The sequence below is a fragment of the Rhipicephalus sanguineus genome, unplaced genomic scaffold (assembly GCF_013339695.2).
Source record: "Rhipicephalus sanguineus isolate Rsan-2018 unplaced genomic scaffold, BIME_Rsan_1.4 Seq484, whole genome shotgun sequence".
Lineage (NCBI taxonomy): Eukaryota > Metazoa > Arthropoda > Arachnida > Ixodida > Ixodidae > Rhipicephalus > Rhipicephalus sanguineus.
The window spans coordinates 629,851-646,373 of record NW_023615352.1 but is presented as its reverse complement, the minus strand read 5'-3'; the positions used below and the strand labels follow the sequence as shown (position 1 = coordinate 646,373).

The following is a 16,523-nucleotide window of genomic DNA, read 5'->3' as shown; positions in this document are numbered from 1 at the left end:
ACTGACAACACAAAAACCGCTTCGGTCCCGGGAGCTGCCGTAATCCCTTAAACCAGCGTTTTGTTCAGTTACGTGAGATCGGATCCTAAAAAGTCAGCTGCCAGCCTTACTTCGTACAAGATTACAAGTTGTTGCTGTCGCATTCATTGCTTCGCTCTAGGCAGAACTGGGATTTTTTAACGATCACGGTTCGTGTGCTAAAATAGTGTGCAATCATATCATCTGTAGTTGACACCTCCTCAGTGGTCTTAACTCTTTACTGTCCTTACTTTTTATTAAGGACCTACCAAAATATGTCACTTAATAAATTCTCTACGAAGGTAAACGTGATGTGAAAAGCTCAGTTGGCTCTGTGGCTAATCATCAGTGCCTAGGCTTTGCCTTCGTTGGAATATGGCAATGGCGTGTTTTCCGACAATGAACATAATTTAAAAGAGATCTTCTAACTTCTTTTTCTGTAATTTTCCTGTCCATGATGTTTTTGTTGCACTTGCGACGGTGTAGCGCTGACGAGTGTTCAGACTTTCAAAAAAGTCACAGTTCCGCGCAAGGGCGAAGCAATGAATGCGATAGCAACAAATTAGAATTTCAAACAAAGAACGGCAAGCAGCTCGATACTTCAGCGCACCGCCCAAGCAAAAAAGGACGCACGAAAAGAGCGCACACAGGATGAGCGCGAACTTAAAACGGTAACAGCTCGACACTGGCAGCGCGCTGCTCAAACACAAGGAAGGACGCTCGAAAAGAACGCACAGGTATGCACAGGGAGAGCGCAAACATACAACTGTCACAGTTGTCACTTCGTCTTTTTCAGCAGCGCGCTACAACCCAGCGCTCTCAGATATATCATTTTCTTTCTAGAAAAGTGTGGCGTGTAACCCCTCCGCGTCTCCTGCCGCGTGGTGGCGTTCGAGGCATTGTTCACTAGAAGGTAGCAACTTTGGTTTTAATCTGTCACACAAACACGGCGGCGTGATGATTGAGCAGAAGCTTCCAGGATTATTTTATGCTGACGATATTGTCTTATTTGCTCACAGTCGAGAGGATATACAGCAGCTGGCGGATATATGCGGAAGGGAAGAGGAAGCTCTAGGTCTAGGATTTAGTGTAACAAAATGTGGATTGATGGTATTCAATGATCCCTGTGATCAGGCGGTGTCAATACAGGGCCAAGAAATACCGAGGGTGAGCGAATACAAGTACCTCGGAGTATGGATAAATGAGGGTGACAGGTACATGGAGGTACAGGAAAAAGCCTCGGCAGCAAAAGGAAAGAGGAATGCTGCTATAATGAAGCACAGAGCATTGTGGGGATACAATAGGTGCGAGGTGCTTCGAGGTCTGTGGAAAGGTGTAATGGTTCCGGGGCTTACTTTTGGGAACTCAGTGGTGTGCATGAGGGCAGAGGTGCAATCGGGAATGGATATAAATCAAAGGACTGTGGGACGCCTCGCGTTGGGTGCTCACGGGAAGACGACAAATGAGGCTGTAAAGGGCGATATGGGATAGGCAGGTTTTGAGGCGAGGGAGGCTCAGAGCAAAATAAGGTTAGAAGAAAGGCTAAGGAATATGAAGGAGAGTACATGGGCAGAGAAGGTGTTCCGTTACTTGTATAGGAAGAGCGTGTACACACAGTGGAGAAAAAGAACTAGGAGGCTCACTAGTAAATATATGGCTGGTAGTGTAGGCAGTATGTCAACAAAGAGCGTTAAGCGAAAAGTCAGAGAGGCGGAGAGGATTTACTTGATGGCAGCTATGGAGAAAAAACCGGCTGTGATTAACTACCGAAAGGGCAAAAATGAAATAAGGAGGGATGCATTTTACGACAATTCAATGGGAAGCGCTTTACTGTTTGAAGCGAGATCGGGTTGCCTTAGAACGGGCAGTTATAAAGCGAGATTCAGTAAAGAAGAAGAACAATGCACGTGCCGCGGGGAAGATCAGGAAACGGCGGAGCATGTTCTGATTGAATGTGGAGACATCCACCCAGGTGTACGTTTGGGCACGAGCCTACATGACGCCTTGGGTTTTAGAGACAATGGAAAGCTGAACACACCCGCGATCGAAATAAGTAAGAGACGGTTAGAGTATTGGTGGCAGAAAACTAGAGAGAAAGGACAAAAATAAATATTGGAAAAAAAAGGACAATTTGCCGTAAAGGACAGAGAACGGAACTGAAAACTTAAGTTTTTTTTTCTTCTGGAGTAAAATAGTTTTAATTGAAGTAAAGACACTAGGCCAACGCTAAGAAAAAAAAGAGTAAAGTTTTTTTTTTGTCGAGCCTGGTGGCACACTTGTCACCGCCCCGTTATAAAGGGGACGCTCATAGCATCCATCCATCCATCCATCCACCCGGCGTCGCACATCGCGAGTGGGTAGAGAAATGGGCCACAACTTGGTGCGCGTCTCAAGGGCAGCTGACAAACTGAAGCAAAATCAAGGAGCGTTGCTTTAAAGAGCGCCCTTCGGGCAATCTCGCTGTTGATACTGCACACGCTGAATTACCTCCGAGCTCTGCGTACCGCCAGTGGCAAATGGTGTATATAAATAGTTAGACGTTAGCATTCCCAAGAACGGATGGCGCGAGGCCGAATCGTTTAACGCAGTGCTCTGCGGAGCGAGGGGTCGCAGGTTCCTTTACAGCCACGTTGCATTTGTCCCAGCATATTGATTACACCTGTAGTAAAGCGCTAGGCTACTGCTGCTTGTCTAGTATAAGCATGCCCTGATGCTTGATGGTCGGACTACAAGTATTCCAAAATTGTTAGTAGAATAACAGAGAAACCCGTTATGTGAAAACTAGCGTAAAGAAGTTTGTCATTGATGTAACAAAACGCATTATTTGAATCTAGTTGCATACATGAGAAAAATAGCTGCTTATGTTAAGCGTTCTTCGGGCTTGAGCAACGCTATATAAGTTTATATGTCTTTAGAAAACGCCTGCTGAGCTGCACTGGTATTAAGTTGAAGAAAACTAGATACGCGCGTAGAAATAACTTCTTTAAGCCTCCTAAAATAGAGAAATATATATTACGAACATCTAATTGTCATTTTTACATGACCTTCATCTAACTTATTGTTTGCGAGCATATTATTGGGAGAAATTTACTATGCGCGAGCTACAGATATGTAGAAAGTATCCATGGACTTAAAGGAACCGATAACTTCCTGTAGCATGAAATGAGATGACTCCACTGATGGAAAGATTGTCCGTCGCGTTGACTCAAACCAACCCTGTTTTTCTTTTTCGTGAGAGATGGATTTATATTTTTATTTGTGAATTGAAAGTCGCGTAAAATGACCTGTGGCGCCTCTGGCGGCAAAAACATGAACGATCCGATGAACCCGGCCACGTGACCGTTGATTGTTGTACGCGGCCTACAATTTTTTTGTTGGTATTGAAATATTGTTCGTTTCTTTATATTAAAAGGTAGTACTCCATAGAAATGTACATATAGGCCTGCGTTAGTAGTATGCATTAAACGTGCTCCCTTCGCGTGACGTAATGATCACATGCACGTCAGCGCGTCTTGAGCAACTTCTCAGCGTGCTCATGCAACTGCAGTTTCCATGTCGCTAAGTATTTGGAGCGACATAGTTTTTCTGCCTACACTTGGTCTGAGAAATGACACGCGCTGCTACTCGGCGCGGCCTCGCATACGCGTAGTGACATTTTCGATGACTTGGCTTAGCTCGTGCATCGAGAGAGTAACGACGCCGGGACAAGTGACCCATGACACAGGCGCAGGCAACCTTGGATACAGGGAAGGTACAGGGAAGATACAGGGAAGGTGTATCATGGCACATCATCTCATTGTAACACCTTGTTATTTTCAAAAATAGTTGAAAACTGTAAATAAATGTGGTTAAGTATCGTTACAGGAACCCCTGCGAAAGCAGAACAACGATAGCTTTCACAAATCGCGAGAAGGGCTGGCGGCATCGCTATCAATTCTCACCGTTGCTGGAGGAAAGGTGCGTACGTGTTTAGAGCCTTTCAGATAGAAAAATATTGCTTGTAAAATAACTACACTGTAAAAAATGGTTGTAAATTTACAGATAAAATACATGAAATTTCTGTACCGCGAAAGAAACTTTCCGTAAATGGGCCATGAAGGAAATCTGTTAAAACGAGAAATCGAAATTTTTTGTTATTCGTGACCTTCAGCAAAACAAACGACTCAAAATTGAACCTCCACAGTTTCAAATACCTGAAAGATTACAAATGTCCATGAAATAACATTTCGTGTTTTTCTGGTTTCTCGTACAATGCTATTTTGATTGATTAATATTCAGAGCCTTTTCTGCGGTTCTACGTTCATTCCTCGCGGGCCCCTACATTTACAAGATGGCTACCGCTCACGTCGAAGCGCGGCTACGCACGGCTGGAGTGTAAAGCGCGGCTACGGCACCCTCCTGCTCCTGCTTTTTGTGCGTCTGTCATTGAAAGGTGGGTGGTTTGCTTCTAACTAGAGTTCCTTACAGCAAGGTCTCGATGTTATGCCTGCCCGCTTTCGAAATTCGCTCTCGCGTAGTTTCTAATTCAGCTTTGCGTCGGCAGCGCGCGCGACCACAACGTTGTGCGGGAGCCGGAATTCCTGCCATGCTTTGGTAGAAATACTGATGAGGCTTTGTAGGTGGTGCATGAGGGAACGCCTGCTGTTGTACCACATTTATTTCTTTGCTGGTAGCGGCAGCGTACGTCATAGTATGCGAATTTTTACTTGGACGGTTGCAGAGCGCTTACTACAGCGTTCGCAGCGCACTTCATGTGCGTTCTCTGCGGGCAGTCATTAACGAGGTTTCGCTGTGCAGAATAATGACAGGTATTTGTTCACCTTACCCGCTTTGTTTCTTTATTACATCAAACCTGTGTATTCTGTGTTTCTGCACGTATCTTTTTCTTGTAGCTTGGCCCGACTTTCTCTAAAAACTAACGAAGTGCGTATAACTCAGCTCAGCTAACCGAGCGACGTTATATAATTGCTTTTTTTTAAATGAAAGGGCAAACGTTGCTTTTTGTGTGTTGATCTATGTGTAATAGGTAGCTTTCTCCTGCATAGTGAACCTGGCCCTGAGCAATGACATTGTGGCTTGGTGTACGGCGTTTTGTGTTTTGTAGTGGTCATTGCATGATAAGGTCTGCTTGGTTGCATAATGCTATGTATTTTGAACATTGCTGGCGGGAACGTGCGAACGCATAGCTTCTGGGCGTAGTATCATTCGATGACCTTCCTTACGAAGCATTAAGTTCCTGGCGGAAGATAGATAACCTAGGTAAACCTAGTTTACCGAACGGACGTGTGGGGCACATCCACTCGGTAAACTGGTACCTCGAGTGACTAATCAATGGGACGCGGGCTTGACGTGTACACGCGCTTCCTTGCGTCATCGCATTCTGCCTGCGTTGCGGTGGAGCACGTCTTCTCCTCGGTAGGAGAAACTCGGCGCGTTTCAGATTGGCGTGATCCCTGCTGGAGCTCATGTTGGATACGCGTTTGTTATCCGTGGTTTACACGCAACGGCGTGAAGCCGTGAAGACATCTGGAAAGTGGGCTCAAGTGCGCTCGTAGTACAGACAGTGAATCGTGGCACATGCCACATGTGATCTCTCAGTGGAGCACCAATGCCGACGCCGCTGTTCTAGCCGTTCGTGAAGGCCTATTGTGGACATCGATCGTGACTACCGTTAAAGAATCCCGGTTTCCGGAGAGGCGGACTTTGTTTTTAGTGGCGTATTGAACGGCGATTGAATCTTTCGTTGGCTCTCGCCCGTTTTGTTCACCAGTGCTTGGCGGCAGTAGTTATTAGACTTCCATCATCGAATAAAAGTACCGATACAACTTTTGAATAACGCAACCAGGTTACGAGATGTGTTCGTCGCTGAACGCGAAATTTTTTAGCTCTGTGAGGCGCACGTTCTGTCGCGCGTGAGGTTTACGGTGTCTGAAAAAAAACATGGCTGATCCCTCCGTCATAGGAATCGGTATAACACGAAAGTTAAACGTGTCTTCACAGAAGTAGTGCTTATTGTGTAGTGATATATGAGAACCTGTACAATGTCTATTCGTGTTTGGCAGCTATAGCACCGTTTGACGTGGATGCACCCATGTTGACAGCATGTCTCTATTGCGACGACTAACGCCCATGATCATTATTAAACCGTTGTGGTAGCTGACGGTGTGAACATATATTTGGACACAGCGAATCGTGAATCCCGCGTAAGGATGATATCAACAAGCTCATAATCAACACTGGTACCCGGTATGCGCTTCTTCAAAGCGTCGTCAATTAAGGAGAGAAACGGCATGGTGTGCGCTTTCTAGTAAAGGGTAGCCGACGCCTGTGCTCATGCATACATACACACACTGCGCTTCAGCAACACGGGAGGTAGAGGTTCGTAGCCTGAGCCGCAAACACGTGCGTCCCGCTAGCCTCTGTCTCGCAGACGCGGCTCTCGCTCCACCAAGGAACGACATTCGCCCGTCGAAATCGCGTCCTTTCTGCAACGCATATTGCAGCAATTTCGTTAGTCGGTGCTCTAATAATTAAAGCAGTCGGCCGCGGAGAAATCCCGTTGGTGCACGTGGAAACTGCACTACTCCGATGAGCCGACGCACGCTAACACGAAGCCAAAAGCAAAGAACGTAACTGCGTCAAGGGTGCCTCGGCGACGCCAGCGCGGCCAGTCTACCTCTCTGGTATCGAGACGCTTTAACCATTACCTCCGATAGCGCGTGCAATCGCGAAGGAAGCGCTAGTAAGTGTCGATCGTGAAGCATTACTTCTTGTCACACCTCACAGACGGCGGCACCGCCCCGCTCCGCCCGCCGCGAAAGAGAATGTGTGAAAGATATAAGGCGCGTTCGCGCCGTGCCTAGCATCTCCCGAGTTAGCTTACTTGGTAGGGCGTCGGGCGCTTGCCGTCGCGGCCGCAACGTCGTGGGTTCGATACCCAGCGGGGTATCCTTTCCTTGGGTTTTTTCTTTCTCACCCGTTGGCGTCCATTTTATCAATGTCATATCCGTGACGGATGTACTTGGTGGACCCCGGCATAAAACATTTTCGTGTTAAAAAAAAAAAAGACGTGCGCACGTTTTGGTCGACAGGTTTAGAAGGACATCTGTTGTATACCTCCGCCCTATCGACACGTAGACTACAAAAAGAGCAGCTTGGCACATAACAGCGGCTCCCGAACTGCTCAGATGACTGGCATATGACGGATTGGTTGTGTTTTAGCCAGCTATTCTACCGCGACAGATGTGCTTTGTTTATTTGACGGCGCTGTTTCCTGCCAAATGACGCCATGCGAAACAAACTGTAATTACGCTAATATTATCACTGAAGAAATAACATCTACTCCTTTAAGCGCATCACTCCTTGAATGAAGCGAATTGCTCATTAGAAATGTTCTGCGATTTGTAAACATTTACAATATTTATAGATCTTGAACATATGTATTGCGTTGCTCTTTTGCGGGGAAGCAAATTTCATGCTATGTAGTTTACAGCACGTAATAGTCAGGAATTGGCGTACCAGGGTGAGGGTTCAACCCCCCCCCCCCAATTAATTCTTAGGTTTTGCATGTGTAAACATGCACGCACGAACATACATAAAGAGCGGTTGAACCCCTCCCCCGAAAAGAATTTCTGGCTACGGCCCTGCAGGCAGGTGCAACTCATCTTCTGGCCCAATGGCTTAGCCAAACTCGAACGAGTTTTTCAGCAAAAATAAAAACCAATTGACACTCTGCTTTTCATAAAACGAAGGACATTTTGCTCCATCTCAGGTGGCAAGTTTTCCCAGATTGATACAGATCATTGGACAAATTTCCTCACCACGTGCCCTTTATAAATGGATTCCTGGTAACGAAAAAGTGTGACGGAAATCGCAACTTGATGGCTCGCTAGCCCAAATAATGAAATAGTCGACGCGAAGCAACCGTCATTGAACGTCATTGCGCATGCATTGTTGATTCCTTGCGTAAACACTTCTGCAATGGAGGTTCACTGAGCGCGCCCACGTGGTCAGGTGTTATTCGTCTGCACGCTTAGCCTCACGTCCGTGCAAATGCGAATGCCTTTAAAGGCTTTTTGAAAGCATAGGGATATGTTAGGAATATGTTTCAATTAGTTATAGCATTTAATGTTAAAGATTCATTCTCTCTGAATTGGCAAAAATGTTTGTTACAATCAGGCATTAGCCTCCTTTCCTTTCTTTTTATAGCTTTACAGAAGTGCTTACCGTTATAACAGACTTTTCTATTTCTTTCGGTAATTACAGTTTTTTATTTATTTCAGCGATGCATGTCTGCAGTCCCTGTGGTACCACCAAGACGATTGCAGCACGTTCCTTTCATGAAGTGTGCCGCACTGCACAAAAACATGAATGCATTCTGCATGAAGTGCCCATTGGAACAGTACAGAAAAGTGTTCCGAGAATTCCTTCTCCGAGTAGTGCTACGAGATACCGAGGACGAAACTAGGACTGAAAGAAAACGAAGAGTCCAAAAGGATTTATATCGTTGTGTGTCATGGAAGCCCAAATTACCGGCGCTAAGACACAACATAATGGATCACGCTAAGTTGGCACTGATGCTATAGTGCCCTAAGGTGCTGCATCTTCAGCTACCAGAAGGTAAGAGGATTATTTGACAGTGGCCTGCTCCTCAAATTGTTCGCTGATTTAATTTACCTTCTATTATTGAAGCATTTATTTATTTTTATTTATATCACATCTAAATGTCTGTAGTTCAATAAAAATATTGGCAAACTTTTTAATTGTCTTCGTATGTTTGTTTGAACTCCAGGGTAGAGGAGTTTTAATGGCTACTTATCGCATAATTAACTTCATAACTTTTGTCATTGCAGGCAAGTACAAGTGAAGATAACGTCGAAGACGTGCCGTGCTCCCCTTTCATCATTGGCAAAGGTATTTCTATGGATACTTGCAATATATTGCTGAATATTTCTAAACAGTAAATATTTTGTTCCAGGAGAAAACTTTCTGACTGCCGGGGCATTTACCATCTGTATTGATACCCATGCTGTGGTCGAATCCACCACACGGTGCCAGGCATTCAAGTTGATGTTCTTTACACACTTCGCCTTTACTATTGAATACCGCAAGGAGGTCAGCCTAACCCTGGAGTTCACACAAAGGTAAAACTTAATGTGATTTTTCTGACTTTTTGGACAAGATTCATGCAACTAACTTAGATCAAGCCACATTAGATAGTACAAAAGTAGACAAGTACTGGGGAATTTCCAATATCTGATACTACACTCCCATTTGGCTAAGCCAGTGAGGGTTCTGATGGAAGGAATGACCAAATAGAAATGTTCAGCTTAAGTGTAAAACTGTCTACGGGAATTCTGAGCTGTCATAAAAGATTTTAAATAATGATAGTATATAGAACGGTTGACGTGTAATGTATTTTTAATCACTGTTTAATGAGGATTTGAAGGGGCACCAAGTAACATGAAAATTTTCATTAATTTAAATAAGAGCTAGCACTTTTTTATGCAGTTTGCTGCCGGAGCAAGGTGTGTGTCCGGGCTAGTTGGTATACCATATTTGTGAGCACAACGCAGAAAGAGAAAGAGACACAATAACAAAGGACCGACGAGGATTGGCGCGGTCAAGCGAGAATTCCCTGTAAGCAAAATAGGCACAGATTACATCAGCGACACGTCTATAAGTTTATTTCGCATATATAGCTACACACCACTTTTTCATATCTCTTATTGTTTGCAATGGAGAACATGTGCACGCATGCGCTTTAGGATGAGTATGTTCTTTCCCTGATTGTCTGGGCAATGCCATAAAATCCGTGGTGAAAATTGTGCCCGTGGTGTACCGTCATCCACTTTGTCCGGTCTATCGCACTACAATGGTTTCAGTGTAATTTTTAGCAGATCTAAATTGTGAAACCAATAGTGCCTACCATGCAATCATGCGTGTGCACTTAGAAAAATAGGATAGCTCGGAGGTGTTTTCTGGTCCCAGCAAGCACATGCATTGTTTAATAACACCTTTGTTTTGTTTATAAGCATAGTAGCTTTGTTTTGACTTTGGGCTATGCGCGCACAATGTCACAAAGCTCATACATGGTGGAAGCTGTTGAAGATGAGGACCTTCAGCGGCACTCCGCAAGTTGACATAAAACTCGCTTGTTACATTCCGATGGACAAACGATCAGTTGCCGGCCAATTTTTCGGTGACAAAATGATCATCACGTGGGCGTGGTGGTGTTGCTCGCGGAGGTACGTAATAAGGGATGGGTTGAGAAAACGTTTCGGCTTAATGCACGGGGTCTTGGGCCGCGGTTTCATTGTGAACGATAAACTTAATGACAGGAATCGTGGCTTTTACTCTTATGCAAAATAGGTACTGGACTTGCACATTCATCAAGAAAAAGAAAAGCATTGATATAATAGTCATTTGTTTATTTTTTCTTGATACTCTCGATAATTTTGCACTCGGTTAATTCAGACGTTTTTTCCGGACCCGTGAAATCCGAATTAATGAGCCCTTACTGTATTTGGGTGAGTGTTTAAAAGCACATGAACCTTGCTCTGTGAGGAGCATTATTTCCTTTCAAGTCCTTACATTGCAATAAATGACATTGTATGAACCATAATGTACTTTTATAGAAATGAATCTCCATCTGGATCATGAGGTTTTTTTTTTCTTTTAACTGATTCCACACAGCACACCTTAAAGAGGCAATGCGAGGGTTTCTTGAGCGCTCTACCAACATAATCAATGTTGTTCTCAGTGTGGCCAATTATGTTCAGCATAATCATGCAACAGCCTGGTGCACATAAAAATATCATTATTCGTTTTTAGGGCAGCCGCCGCACTCAACCCTGACAGAGGGAGCAAGGTCGAGAAGTCAAGGAAGCAGCGCTGCCTCACACCACAAATGACCAACTTAAAGCTCTGCGAGACTATGAATGCTAGTGTTTCAACGAAAAATTTGCAGTGTCATTATGAATATACCGTATTTACTTGAATCTAAGCCGATTTTTTTTCGAAAAATGATGTGCGAAAGGGGGGGGGGGTCGCTTAGATTCGAGTACAATGATTAAGCTTTTTTTTTTCTGGCCTTGCGCATTTCGTGGGTCGGCTTATAATCGGGGCCGGCCTATATTCGGTAAATACGGTATAGCTACACATTTTCCAAACCAGTTTGAATCTACGGTGACAACATGTACGCAGTTTTCATTATTTTGAAGCTGTTTACATGCAGCATTTCCTGTGCTTAAATAAAGATTTGTTTCTTTTATCATGAAAGGAGAATCTACGGAAACGTGCCTGTTTTTATTGCGTTATTTACTAGAGTGCTGGAAGCAACACATCGCGGGTGTAGCTCCAAGAAGTTCACGATGTCCGCTGCGGTAGTACAGTGGCTCCGGTGCTCGGCTGCTTACCCGAAAGTCGCGGGTCCGACCCCGGCCGTGGCGGTCGGATTTCGACGGAGGCGAAATGCTAGAGGCCCGTGTACTGTGCGACGTCAGCCCACGTTAGAAACACCATTATGGTCGAAATTTCAAGCTCTCCACTACGATGGGCCTCATATCATAACCTGGTTTTGGCTCGTAAAACCCCAGATATTATTTAAAAATTGGAATATATTTGGATTATGCAAACGCAATAGTGGTATTTTTGCCATTGCATTTGGCTAAACAAAATATTTTTGCGTATCGCTTGTGCAAGTGACATAACTACTTTTTAGTACTGAGGAATGCTTTTCTATGACAATATATATAAGCTGATCTTTATGCATAAAAAATTATGTTCCCGAATTAAAATGCAGTAATGAAGGCAGTCAGAAAAACACAGCCTTTGTTACTCGATATCCAACTTGTACTTATAGATAACGTTTCTGTAAACGAAAACGGACACTATTAGCGAAATAACAGAAAAATGAAAACAGAAAACAGTTTTTTTCAGTGTCTGAAAAGTGAAACATGTTTTTAAACATAAAATTTCTGTACTGTAAAAGAGAAAATAACAGTGAAATAACAGAAAGAAGACAAACAGAAAACCAAGTCTTTTCTGTAACGGAAAACTGAACATTGTGTTTATGCAGAAAACTTCTGTAAACTAAAACGAAAAAAATCTGTTAAAACACAGAAAACTTCAAAATAGAAAACATAGCTTTACAGAAATTTTGTGGCAAGAGAGCTGCCAGACAATTTCTGTTTTTTTCACAAAATATTTTTTACAGTGTACGTACTACTGCAGCTACAAGCACTGCGAAGGGTGAGCTTTCTGTCGCGCCGTAAAAAATTGGGTCAAGAAAAATCAGTTGTCGGTCCCTTTAAGCGTTAGCACGCAAGAAACAATAATGCAGCTTTACCCCCTCGCTACCGTTGGTATATAATGAGCTACCACGTGCGCTGCAATAGCCCACGGAAAGAAATAAAGATAAATAATTGTTTCCATTTCAGATTCGCAAGAAAGCGGCCGTTCGAACTCCGCTGAAAGGAATGTCAGACGCCTTGAATAATTCTCATCCAATGTGCGAGCGTGCTTTTCTGTGCGAGTGCAACACTACAGTGATGTACCCAATTTACAATAGCACAGAGTGCACAGCTGGCCCAGGATGCTAGAAAAATAAGCGGATTAAAGAATGAGGTAACTATAGTACAAATCGCGACATTTGTGTGTATACAGACAACCTCACTTACCTTACGTCTGCCTGGACTGTAATAAATAACATTTACCATACGCATAAGGGTGTCACTTGTTGATTTGAAGAGCTAAGTATGGAAATGTTATGCCATCATAGGAATCGGCATAACAGGAAAGTGAACCGCGTCTTCACAGGGGTACAGTTGACTGTGTATTGTGCATTCATGTATCAGATCTTTCAAAATGTTTATTGGGTTACGGCAGCTATAGCGCCGTTAGATGTGGATGCACCCACGTTGATGCCCTGTGGCACATGGCATCAACAAGCACGTAGCACCGGTACGCAATATATCCTCATTGAGAGCGTCGTCATTTGAGGCGACAAACACCATGGTGTCCGCTTTCTAGTAGTAGGGTAACCTACGCCTGCGCTCACGCACATAGCACACAACGCTTGAGGAACGCGAGAGGCAGAGTTCGTAGCTTGAGCCGTCAACGCTGACAGGCTATCCGCTTCCCACTGGCGTGTCTATTGCTGAACTGAAAGCTGAAACTACCAAAGCGCTCAATGTCGGCACTCCTTAGTGTCATGATGCAGTACTTCAGTTCACCGATCCCGGGCGGTGACACAGACCCCGCCCACTAAGGTCACTGTGAGACATATGAGGCGTGTTTGCGAAACCTCATGCATGGGCGTCGGTAGCGCAGCAGGTAGAGCGCTCGGCACCTATCGTCGCGGACCGAGGGGTGGTGGGTTTGAAGTTTGAATTTTGAAGTTTATTTCTTTCTTTGTGATACAGAAAGGAATCGTCGTCCGAATAACAAAGTCGTTGGTATTTCCGTGACGGAAATACGTCAAAAGACTTCAAAAGACGTTTTTCCGTGAGGGAAACGCATCAGTGAAGTCTTGTTGGATCCCGGCAAAAAAAAAAAAACACTTTCGTGTTAAAAAATCCTGGCCTGCGCGGTGCACGCATCACAGTTACTGCGTAAGCTGGAAAAGCGGCCTCCTAAGAGACAGTCGTAAAATTTTGGGGCACATCACGTTCTTTGTGATAACAAAAGTAGGTTGCCTAAAAAAAAACCAGTGCCTAATCCCCCCACCAAAACCTGATGAAGTAAATTTTTTTTCACCCAGTGACAGATAAGCAATTTGACTCAGCGGGCTCTCTTGCTTTAGTAAACATAAGTCACATCATGTGATAATTATGGCAATTGTTAATGATGGCGCTGCGTTCACTGCTAAGAAAGTATTAGTACAGGGGCCCCTAAACGATGGGAGGCCAGAAACCTCTAACGTTCCGTTCCCTTCTTGCATTATTCTGTTTCCTAGCTGGTTTTTGGTTAGGGTGTACCCCATCCTTGGGATCCCTATATGAAAGCTCTCTGTTGTCTCTGAAAGCGCCGGGCTTGTGAACTCGCAAAATATGCTACGGTCAGGCCACTGATGATTATGAAATGTGACATGGCGTTTTGCAATTGGTACGTAGCATCAAGCGTTCCACCCATTACAGAATTCAGATGGCGTGACACCCGATGTGATTGTACGTAGCTGCACACGTAACCCGTAGAGAGATAGAAAACACTGCTGCTCTTGGTGGCACTGCTACTGATGACGTCATGCAGCTGTCATCACTATTATAATCAAAATTGCCTTTTTGTACGGGCCTCTTACCAAGTTTCGTAAGATGTCCGCCATGGTGGTCTAGTGGTAATTGTGCTCGACTGCTGACACAACGGTCGCGGGATCAAATCCCGGTCGCAGCGGCTGCATTTCGATGGAAACGAAATATTAGAGACCCGTGTACTTACATTTAGGTGCAATTAAAGACCAGATAGTTCAAATTTCCGGATCCCTCCACTACTGCGTCATTCATTTTAATATTGTCGAAGGCAGCAGTCGGTGTCATAGAGTTTACTACAACACTTACTAGGGGGCACTCTGGCGCTAGTGTCTGTGGGAGCTGCAATGCATGGCGCTTCAGCAACATGGGAATGGTGGGTAGTACATGGATTTGTCAAAACTTCGTTCTTTCGGCTCCGTTTGGCTCCGCGTCGGCTGTATCCGCTGTGTCGCAAAACGAAGTTGAGCAGGAGTCAGCAGTTACACTTCACCACTTTAACCTTTTTAGGCTCACCAATTGGAATCTGGTCACGAAATTCACAACGGTCTATTCTTTTATGCAAAAGAAAACCAAAACACAACAATAAAAGGAAACCAAAAGTGCGTTCGAAGCCCGCAAGCATGAAGACTAGGTAAATCCGTGTACTACCCATCATTCCCATGGTGGCGGAACGATCGCAGCGCCAGAGTCCCCACTAGTTAATTTTAGGAAACTCTATGTTCGTTGTGTCCAAGATGAAACTCTTTATTTGGCCGGACGTGTGGCCTGGAAACGGAAACTCAAACTACAGCAAGAAATGTACGCTGTACACTGATATCGGCGAGCAGAGGCGTCGGCCGTCGATAATCAACTGCGGCAAGGGGCGTCGCCATTTATAGATGCGGCATCGAACATCGAGCCTTATCGCTGGTGGCCCGGTTAGTTCGAAAATAAACTCAGCTGTTCGTTTGCGCACTCAAGCCTAAGAGGTGATCCGAAAGGAATCTGGATTGTTCCCAGATATTCTGGCGTGGTTTGCGCCAGGCAGCAGCTGCGCGTGCACTGGGCCGGTAACATAAAACATAAAAAAAAATCACGCCATATCCACGGAATGAATGATGATAAGTGGGCGAAGCTCGAGAGGGGGAGATCATCGGTAAAACCGTAACCCTCCCGTGAAAGTTCGCCCATTACATCATTAAGAAAGACGTGAGAATGTGCGCGTATATACAAATCAACTTTTATTTTGTTCTTTTATTTTGTTCGTCAACTGTCTACAGCCACCTGCTCCATCCGGTGACTCGCTGCGAAAGAGGAAGCGCGTCAAAAGCGATTGCCTTTTATTGCGTCAGTCACGTGCGAGTGACGTCATCATGACGTCACTCACACTAGCGCCACCTGCTGAGTGAGTCATACAACTAGGTGGTTACGAACCGGTCACAGAGGAAGGACAGACCCACGACGTAGTAAAGAAAAAAGAACACCACACAGGCGAACACGCACGAGAGTGTCACTCGTCAACGTCGTCTTCTACACTGCTTAAAGAATGTTCGTCATACGTTTCATTGATAAAGAGGAGGAGGAGGAGGAGGAGAAAAACGGAAAGACAGGGAGGTTGGCCAGTTCTCAGACCGGCTGACTACCCTGTGCTGGGGAAAGGGAAAGGGAGAGTGAAAGATAGAAAAGAGATGTTACCAAAAGAAGAAGAAGAAAAAAAAAGACGGCAGATCCTACGCATTGTGGGAATCGATGTAATGCGAAGCAGCCAGCAAAGAGCTGCATACATCGTCTTGTATGTCATTGATGAAAATGCGTGTCATGGTTTTCATGTTAACTCCTATAATTTATGTTCGTCACACAGTAACGTCGCGCAATACCAACTTCGGGGATCAAGCTAGCAAAACGGCCGCACCATGAGCGTGGCACGTAAGTCATGCTGTACATGACATGCGTGTCATAATTTTCATGTTAACTCGTGTTATTTATGTTCGTTGCACAGTCACGTCGCAAGATACCAATATTGGTGTATATCAAGCTAGCGAAACGGCCGCCAGCGTGCCATGAGCGTGGCACGTAAGTCATGCTGTACATGACATGCGTGCCATGATTTTCATGTTAACTCGTGTTATTTATGTTCGTTCCACAGTCACGTCGCAAGATACCAATTTTGGTGTATATAAAGCTAGCGAAACGGCCGCCAGCGCGCTATGAGCCTGGCACGTAAGTCAAGCTGTACATGACATCCGTGTGACGATTTTCATGTTAACTCGTGTCATT

General features: G+C 44.7%; 1 long non-coding RNA gene across 1 annotated transcript; it reads left to right on the top strand.

Annotated features, from left to right (window-relative positions):
- The first annotated feature begins 8,614 nt into the window (after window positions 1-8,614).
- Window positions 8,615-10,962, top strand: LOC125756696 (uncharacterized). The gene is made up of 4 exons (XR_007414692.1): window positions 8,615-8,637; window positions 8,871-8,931; window positions 8,996-9,161; window positions 10,852-10,962. It is a non-coding gene; the product is annotated as an uncharacterized LOC125756696 (long non-coding RNA).
- Window positions 10,963-16,523: the final 5,561 nt, after the last annotated feature.